The sequence below is a fragment of the Pygoscelis adeliae genome, unplaced genomic scaffold (genome assembly GCF_000699105.1).
Source record: "Pygoscelis adeliae isolate BGI_AS28 unplaced genomic scaffold, ASM69910v1 Scaffold4, whole genome shotgun sequence".
Classification (NCBI taxonomy): Eukaryota; Metazoa; Chordata; class Aves; order Sphenisciformes; family Spheniscidae; genus Pygoscelis; species Pygoscelis adeliae.
This window is the reverse complement of record NW_008824986.1, coordinates 12,963,000-12,970,476: the sequence shown is the minus strand read 5'-3', so window position 1 is coordinate 12,970,476 and position 7,477 is coordinate 12,963,000. Positions and strand designations below refer to the sequence as shown.

The 7,477-nt window shown below is 45.8% G+C and overlaps 1 protein-coding gene across 1 annotated transcript in view; it reads right to left on the bottom strand.

Moving 5' to 3' along the window:
• PRDX3 (peroxiredoxin 3) overlaps positions 1 to 7,477 on the bottom strand; it is a 45,831-nt gene that overhangs the window by 6,231 nt on the left and 32,123 nt on the right. The gene's annotated exons all lie outside the window — the stretch shown is intronic.

The following is a 7,477-nucleotide window of genomic DNA, read 5'->3' as shown; positions in this document are numbered from 1 at the left end:
CCCGCTGGCGGGGCTGCCTGTGGGACCTAGTTTCGGAGTATGCTGATGCAGACCGAAACGGAGCAAACAGCATGGCTTGTGCTCAGAAACCTTCCAGATACAAGCTTTTCAAATGCAATTGGCTCTGACTTTATTGAACTCTCTCAGGTTACAGTTGTTTAATCATAATTAAACAATTACGGCGAGATAGCCGTGTGCCTACTTAGCTCCTCTCGGCTGTGAGCTGATGCAAACCGAAGTCCTTGCCAGTTTTCCCACACAAGCACTTACTGCCGCTAACGGGCAGCGCTGCGTTAAGCTGAATGTGTGTCTGTAGCCTCCCTCTGCCCTGGAGGTTTGTCCCAGTTCTGTTCGCGGCACGGACTGTCACTGGAGAACCACACTGGTCCAGCCCTAGGAAGAGTGGGTGGGGTGTACGTTAGCTCTGGGGGGGGTAGAAGAGTCGTAAAACCCTGTCACAGGCCTCCTGGCAGATGAAAGCAGCGCAGGAAAGGTGTACGGCTTGTGGAAGGGACCACACCCCGTACATGCAAACCTGTTTCCCTGAAGTTGGGGGCTTCAGAGAGTCTGCTGTTGAAGCCCAAGCTCCCACAACTCAAGCTAAAGGAGCTAGTTTAACAGAGTCAATTGAGCAATACAAGGTTTTCTCAGGCTATTTCTGTTAAGTAACTGATGGTGGCAGCAACAGAGATCACCTTCACCAAGAAGCCGCCAGCTGCCCACCCTGTTTTAGGCCGCATGCTTTGGAGCAGCACAAGTGGCGTGCACAACCCAGAGTACTGAAAATCAAACACTTTCTAAAAGTCCGTTTTTCTTTTCTTAGCTTCTTTTTGTGTGTTTCTTCATCTAAGTAGTCAAATCGAGTGGAACCCAGTTTCACTTCTGGGTTTTGGTAATTTCTGGCTTAATATTCATACTTGTAAATATCTACAGCCTTTTACAGAGGGGAGGTCCCACCTTGTGAACTAGAGAGAAGTCTGGCTCCACTAGCAGGATGAGCTCGGCCATCAGCAGCTGGGGCCAAGGCCAAAGGCAGCCAGAGCAATGTCAGCCACATCCCAGGCCTCTGGGATGAGCTCAATAGATACTGCATCTATACTTCTGAACAAATTAGCAAACTTATTGCTGGTACTGATCTGTCTGGCGTGGTCCGGTCACCTCTGTAATAGTAAACTCTTTGACCCTTCAAAAGAGGGAGGTTGTGTGCAACCTGCCTCTTAGGGTTGGTCACTAGCCAGTATTAACTCTCTACTATGCCTGGGGACTGTTTGGGGCAGTGTTAGTCAGTGTTGTCCAAAAGCATGCTGAGACCTTTGTGAGCCCTTAACATCATCACTAGTTTCAGTTGCTATGCCTTTCTGTGGCACTCCTAAATTTATTAATCCAGGTGTAGGCAATGACAGCTGCAAATGTGGCTCTGATAATCTTCTCAAAAACTGTAGTGCCCAGCAGAGCAGCCAGAATAATGTCATCTACTCATCCATGCACAGAGATACTGGGCAGCTGCCTGGGCTTGTGATGAAGATGGAGGTGCCCAAAAGGAGATTATAAAGATGGAGGTGTTCTGCACAAGGGTGCAGGAGACAAACTGTTGCTATAGCCATGGTGAGATGAGGGGGAAGAAAATGTGGATGATAAGGATACAGATACCCCAGTATGGAGTCCATCCACATGGTACTCTAACAGCTTCCTGAATCCACTGATTTCCTGGAATTCAAATAGACATCTCTATTGCTTTTGATTTTGAAACTGTTCCCTTCAGGCTCAACACCCTCTAACAAGCTCTGCGTGTGCATTTGACCATGTCTGCATAAGTGTGTGCAAGCGCAGTGCTGGGTCACTGAACTAGCAGGTTCTGAATTAAGGAGCCTTATGTACCCCTTGCTTCTCATTAGCGCTTTGCTAAGGGAAACCTGAAGGTGTGTGAGAGAGAAGTTCAGTTTTGACTCTTGCCGATGAACCAGGGCTGCTTGAAAGTGCCAGCTGGACAGGGACTCTGCTGGGAAAGTCACTGGCTGAGCGAGGGGAGCCAGCTGGCTGAGCTACTCAACTTATTTGCATGTCTCTTGCCTAAAAGTTAGGGGCATTCTTGCTTAAAAACCCCTCAGAGCCTAAAAGTGGAAGCGAATAAACTATTTGTATGCTAGAAAATATGTCAGATACCGTGTGGTGGAGCCGTGCTGTAGCCTGCAGCCCTAGGAGATGGGAGAGGGGAGGAGTGGTTGTTGAGGGACTTGTCAGCAGTAGAGGTTAGGGAGGTCTTCGTGCCACTGCTGAGGGCTGCCAGCAGGGCATTGAGGAGCAGAGCTGAGCCCAGGACACCTGCAGAGCAGTGACTGTCAGTGAAGAGTAGTAAAGAAACATCAGCCGTTACCTGGTCGATTCCCTGAATAGCAGTGCAGAATGGCACGTCTGCGTTCACGTCTGCCGGACTGGCATATCCCCTCGAATGGAGAGACGTGCTCACCCAGCCGAGTCCGCCGTGGCTGGCCAGCAAACTGTGTACCAGGTGACGGCTGGGCCACAACGGTTCCTTTCCCTCAGCTGTGGGAGCTGTATTGTGGCAACAAGAAAAGGGCTATTGCTAGGATTTCCTGAGGATGGTTGTCTCACCCACAGATGATTATTCACAACTTCTAAGTTGATGTATTCTAAAACGATGTCCTTCCCCCCTCCCCGGAAAGTTATATTTGTTTAAAACTCTTTGTTTAAACACTTGGCTTGCAGGCGGGGAAATATTGCTCATGCTTTGTTATGAAGGCAGTGTAATTCAGCTTCTCAGACTTCTGGGCAAGAGCTTGAACAACTGCCATTTAACAGGGGGTTTATTTTCCATTTTGCTTTTTACCGGGCATCCCTACAATTTGAAGATGGACCTTGTCACTGCCAAAGCACACCTGGCAGAAGAGTTGTTCCTTTTTCCTCAGCTCTGGCTCTTGCACAGGCTAAACCTAGTTCTTCTTGCCATCCGAAGAGCAAAATAAATCTACCGAGCGGTACCATATGCGCATCTTTCTCCGAATCTTGTTGGTTTTCTGCTTTGCTGTCTCCCACAGGCCTTTGCCTGGCAGGACAGGCCCCAGTCTCGTATCTCATCCTGCATCGAGGGAGTGCTGGTTCATGCTGGTACAGTGCAAGCTCAGCAGTGCATGGACATGTTCGCATGTGAAGGATTAAAGTCTTTAAGCCTGATTCAAATTCAGACATCTGAAGTTGGTGAAAGACTCTCCAGGGATTTCAGCAGTCTTTAGGGAGAAGTTTGTATCATTACCAGGTGCAGAGCAGTGGATAAGGCACTTGAATGGATAATGGGAGATGTAAATGTTATTTTTGGTTAGGATACTTATCTGCCTGCTCTCACTTTGTGCCTCTTTTTACCTATCTGGGAATAATTAAATATGCCTTTCTGGTGAAAAACTTTGAGCTCTGTTGATAAAAAGTGGTAGATAACATTTGTCTGTTGTTACCATTATTGTCTTGTGAGAGTTCGTTTTTAAAGAGCTTTTTGAAAAATCATCATTAACACAACAAAATGTTAGTAAAAAGGTAGCTGCTTCTCTCTGAACTTGATGAAAGGGGCAAGCAAATGCCAAATCAGACCTCCTGCTGCTGTGGGTTATTGAATGGCAGATTCTGTGCAGAGTATGGGATGCATACGTCTGCTTGTTTAAAAAAGAAAATCTGCTCATCTTCTAGGTTATTTAATTCCATGTACTTAAATGCTGTAACAATCATTTGTCCTCTACCTTGAGGAAATAGATAACAGAAAAAAAGGTTTGAAAATGGAAAGAAACAATAGAGGCATAAGCATTTTTATCTAAACCAAAGCAAAAACTTTGGTTTAGACAACATGATGCATCACCCCATGGCTGTTGGTAGATGGCAGCCTCTGTCCTTATGCAAGGGGGCTCTGTAAAAGGTTACAGCTGCCTGCAAATGCTTTCTCATAGGCCTGTGTGCTCCCACTTGCTGATACCGAATCTCAGCAGGAGGCGAAAGAATTTGCCCGTTTGTAGGAATAAGTTTCAGAAGTAATTCCAAGCACAATCCAGCTTAAAGCTAATAATGAACAGGCTTTACTGCATTAATTGCGTATTATAACATGGATTTAGGAGATAGCTGCTGTTAGGGTATGTTTCCCATTGATAAGCATAGGCAAAAGCCTTTTTGACATCTGGTACGCTTGGGGTCTTATCCTGACATTTCAAGCAAGCTGTACTGAGGCCAAGTGGTTTTTCTCCGGTGGCAGGATAAAACTGGGTGTGTTGCTGCTGTGTTTCTGTCTGGAGCTGTGTGAGCCCACCCTGCCGATGACTCATCCCTTAGAGTGGCTCAGAATATCACACTCTGCCTTGCTGCTTTCCTATTCTTATTACGCTGATACATTTGGGTCTCGCACGGTGTTGGCGTTTCATTTACAAACCTCTCTTTTCCCATAAAGGAAAGATGGCTGCCAACCCTGCTTTATCCTGATCTTCAGCACTCAAAAAGGTTTTTTCTGAGCCTTTCCCGAATGACTTCAGACGAAGATGTTTTATTTAAAAGCAGAACAACCAAACACATTAAGCACCTTAGAAAGCACATTTTTCAGAGTTTAACTATTTTTTGGTAGCCTCTCCTTTTTTCTTGCCTTCCAAAATTGGCTGCTTCTGCATATGATTCAGACTAAATTTTCCCTTTTCTCCCAGCAAGCACTGAATCAGGATCTTTAGGCCAGCAAAAAAGACCTGTGTTCCTTCCCTGCCACCCTGTCTTTGAGTCTGTGCTTGAGCATTTCAGCACCAGAGTTTACAACAGTGAATAGAGTAAGATAAGCAGTGGAACAGACTCACAGGTCGCCTGTTTCTTTCTCCCTCACTCACAGAGAACCTGACTGCTCCATTAAATCAGGTGTGGACATACCTTGACATTAAAGGACTGTGTTGTCACAAGAGAAAACTGATATAAATAAATCTACCTCTTCGTAAAATTTTTTTGGTTTTGTGAACCAGGTGTTCCAGGTGACACAAAAATGAAGGTACCGACAGCTAGGAAGAAGTCATGAGGTAAGAATCCAAATGCTGCAGTGGGTTTTGCAAAGACCAGCTGATGGACTTTAAGGCAAGTAAGTCTGTGCAGTGGCACTTGCTCTGGCAACCCATGGGGAGACACATCCATGAAAGAGGCCATCAATCTGAGGCCTGCGCTGAAGCAGCCCCTTGTCATGTATCAGTGGTATAGTCAAGCTTAAAAAACTGTAGTAGAAGAGAGAGATGCAGTGAGGACTGATTATCTTGATTTTGTTTTTCAAAGTAGGGCATTGTGCTAGTGAACACACCTCCTTCCATGTCCTAGTGCTCCACATTGACTCAGATTTATTGGAAACAAGTTTTATTTTGTTAAATACTGTAAGAATCATTAAGAAAACCCACTCCATTGTTCTTACTGAGAAACACGAAGTCAGAATTGCTGCTCTCCATGTAGATGTGTAACTAAGACAAACATGTTATTGCAGAATCTCAGCAGTCTGGTAGCAGAGCTCAGCTTTTCACTCCCTGCACGCAGCCACATTTAAGTTATGTGATGGCTCTTAGTCCACTTCAATGCAAAGTCATGCAGCTTGGTTGAAATAAACACCCTGGCAGCAGCACAACATCCTGTTCGATTGCTGCCCCTGTTTCTGAAGGGTCTGTGTAACTGTGCCTTTGGTTGCCAGGAAGGTGAAGTGCTTCAGAGCTTGCACCGTTCGTGAACAACAGGTAGCTCCATGGGATTTATGAACACTGTATAGATCTGTTGTAACTCTTTTGATACATCTACTTACCCTTTCAAGAATTAAATAAACGCTCACAAAGTATACAGGACAACATCAGCACGCTGGAGTCATACTTCTGTCCCATGGGGCAACACTGCAGATGACTGTGTATACAGAGGTACATATAGATAGTAGACAAAAGAGGAGCAGTAGAGCCGTCGGGTGCACATGCTGATTTCCAAGTGCAACTCAAACTTAAGATCTTCAAGATCTGCCCTCTTCATTCAGGCACCTGTATGAAAGTAACACACCAAACACAGTCAGTGCTCACTGCGGAGTCTCCCATGAAGGTAAATCCCTCCCCACTGAACAGCCTGATCCTGAGATGTGGCAAGCACACTGATATCCCGTTGCTGACAGCAGAAGTTGAGCTTGCTGCTGCAGTGAATGCTGCTTCACAAAATGGGGACTAAGACACGTGTGTTCATTTTTCCTTTGGAGAGAGGGGTTGCTTGTAGCATTAAAAACGTATGTAATAAAAGGTACAACTGTGTCTTCCAACATCAGCCATGTTGTGATGCTGGTGGTGTCCTCGTGATGACCATTAGTGGGAGGCTGGGCAGGGATGTGAAATGCACTTATAACTGGAGCATAATTTGCTCTGTTTACAAGCGAGCGTCAGTCCTTGCACAGAAGTGGTCAAACAACAAGCAGGGCAGATACTCCTTAGGAACCTCATCTCTATGCTAAGGCTCTGGTTTCCAGGAAGCAATTTTTCCCTTAAGAATTATTTAATCAGAGAAAAATCTTCCAGCACTTACAGACACAACTGCTGCTATATAGAACTTGGCATTACAAAGAAAGTAACGACAACACGGCCCGGCATCTGGAGGCTGAACATTTTCGAAGCGATAGGAGAGAGGATGTGGAAGATTGTACATAGCAGTGCTACCTGCTACGCACAATAACTTTCAAAGTTCTAACCTTTGACACTTAATTGGGTACAAAAGGCATTTATTATAGCCATTTTATCCTAATGCCCAAGGTATTCTTCATTAAATGCAGTTCTTTTATTTCCTATGTTCAGAAAATGTGTTTTAGGCAGTCTGCAAGTCCTGCTATTGCAAGTAATTTCTGCCTGGCCGTAGAAAGAGGTATGATTGGTACAATAGAAAAAGAAGAAGAAAGTAGTGTCTATGCTCCACTTACAAAAAGGTGCATTTTATTTTGATTTGCTTCATGTGGATTTAATCAATGCAAATACAGATGGGGGAAGAGTGTTAGTGAGAGTAATTTGTCGTTTTTATTCCTCTTTCTTTGCTTGACCTGCTGAATCGATCTACCCTGTTGCCAGGAAAATCAGAATCATGCCGACACAAGCATCTGTCCTATATAGACAGAAGAGAATTTATGTTGTAATACAGCGCTTAAAATTCACAAACTTTCCCCAAGTGGCTGACGTCTCACGCAACCGCCTGTCAGAGTGAAAAACACGGTGTGGCAGAAAATACGGGATTCCCTCGGGTACTTCCTTCGGGGACTTTCGAGATCTCCAGAAAGTCGAGAAGCCCGCGCCTCGAGCCCGGGCAGAGGGGCGTGCACCGCATGGCAGAGGATGAAGAAGTCTGCCGGGTGTCGGGGACTCCTTCACTCGGCTGGGAGCACCTGCGAGGGGGTGACCAGCACCGAGACCCGCCGGGGCACGGGCCGGGCTGGGGAGCCCAGGGGGCCCGGGGCAGGGCA